This window comes from Otolemur garnettii, unplaced genomic scaffold (assembly GCF_000181295.1).
Source record: "Otolemur garnettii isolate 467f Iridium unplaced genomic scaffold, OtoGar3 scaffold01997, whole genome shotgun sequence".
NCBI classification, from domain to species: Eukaryota; Metazoa; Chordata; class Mammalia; order Primates; family Galagidae; genus Otolemur; species Otolemur garnettii.
Genome location: NW_003854392.1, coordinates 1,345 through 3,238, shown reverse-complemented (window position 1 = coordinate 3,238; position 1,894 = coordinate 1,345). Strand labels below are relative to the sequence as shown.

General features: G+C 33.1%; 1 non-coding gene across 1 annotated transcript; it reads left to right on the top strand.

The window, feature by feature from the left end:
* The first annotated feature begins 171 nt into the window (after positions 1 to 171).
* Positions 172 to 277, top strand: LOC111722909. The gene has a single exon (XR_002771543.1). It is a non-coding gene; the product is annotated as a U6 spliceosomal RNA (small nuclear RNA).
* Positions 278 to 1,894: the final 1,617 nt, after the last annotated feature.

Genomic DNA, 1,894 nt, shown 5'->3' with positions numbered 1-1,894 from the left:
AATCAAGACGTCCTTCAGTAGATAAATGGTTAAACAGTACAGTAATCCATAAAATAGAATGTTATACAGAATAAAAAAAAAATTACTTGGAGAATGATTTCAGCAAAATAGCACAGAAGGAAGCTCCACATCTTCATTCCCATATGGAAACATCAAAAAAGAAATCATCAAGTGCTTGCTTCAGCAGCACATATAAAAAATTGGAACAATACAGAGAGGATTAGCATGGCCCCTGCACAAGTATGACACACAAATTTGTGAAGCAGTCCATATTAAGAAAAAAAAAAGAAAGAAATCATCAACTGGATAAAATAACCTCGCAGGAGCTATGGAAAACAAAGATCTGTAGCAATCAAGTAAATACCCAATCAAGAAAAAGCCAAATTGAAAATAGTAGTAAACTTCTTGGAATTTAAACTAATCCCCTTATCCCACACATGGAGTATTCTTGGTTGGAAGAGATGATGCAGTTACCTAAGATAATGCAAGGCAGTTCCTAATTCTTTCCTTCAAACCAGAAGTATTAGACCAGACTTTGTTTGATACATTTTAACCTGTGTGGAGGCTTTCTGAAGGACAAGTCTCTCTGTCTCTTCTAAATCTCTTCTAAATCTCAAAAGGTCACTGCTCATGAAAACTGCAGGAATAGGTTGGAGAAAAAGTTTATGAGTCATGATGTACAGTGGATCATGGGAAGCCTGGGGAGAATCTGAGGTAAAATGTTGTGAAATTAAGATATTTCAAAGTAGCCATGAACATATGGGAAGAAAGCCATATACAAGCCCTAACAAGATGCATGCTCAGAAAAGAACTGGAAAAAACATAAACTTTTATATAAGGGTAATTCCTACATTCATGGTAGGCCCAATTAGTTAGTTAAAGGCTACTTCTATATTGTATCTATTTTATTCAAAAGCCCGATTTTCAATAACCACAGCAAAAACAACAAAATCTCAGGGCAAAAAGAAACAGAAAAGCATGGCCTGTGCTGAGGAAAAAATAAATTTGAAAAAAGTATTCCTGAAGTAACGCAGCCATAATAATTGCTGGACAAGACTTTTAAACAAGTACCTTAAATAGGTTCAAAGACTGGAAGGAAAAAAAGAACATGGAATTAAAGGAAATGAGGAAAATTACATGAATCAAATGAGATACCAAGGATGAGATAATAATTATAAAAATTAACCAGACAGGAGTTCAAATGGTGAAAAATACAATAACTTAATTGAAGAATTCACTAGGAGGATTCAATAGCATATTCGAACAGAAAAAGAAAGAATCAGAAAGCTTGAAGATGGGACACCCACAATTAACATAACTAAAGAACACAGAGATAAAAGAACAAATAAAAAATGAAGAAAATCTAAAGAATTTATGGGACACCATCAAGAAGGCCAATGATGCACATTATTAGAACATCAGGAAAAGAAGAATAAACAAGTCAGAGAGATTATTTGAAGAAATAATAACTATAACATCCCAAATCTGATGAAATATTTGAATCTACAAATTCATGAATCCTAACAAAGTCCATGTAGCAAAAACCTATAGAGACCAGCACCAAAACACACTCTAACCCAAACAGGAAAAGCCAAGGACAATGAAATACTTTTGAAAGTAGACAAAATATAGAATTATTGCATACCAAAAAGTCCTTAGTAAAAGTGTCTTCTGATTTCTCAGCAGAAACCTTGGAGATTAGAGGAAGTAGGAGAATATATTGAAGTGATCAAATTAAAAAAAAAAAAAAAACCTGACCAATGAGATTTCTATATCCAGCAAATTATTCCATCACAAGAGAGATAAATCAAGACATTACCAGATAACAAAAGCTTACTTTATTTTTTCTAGATATATCCAGGAAAAAAATGGTAAAGATGACCTTCAGGATGAA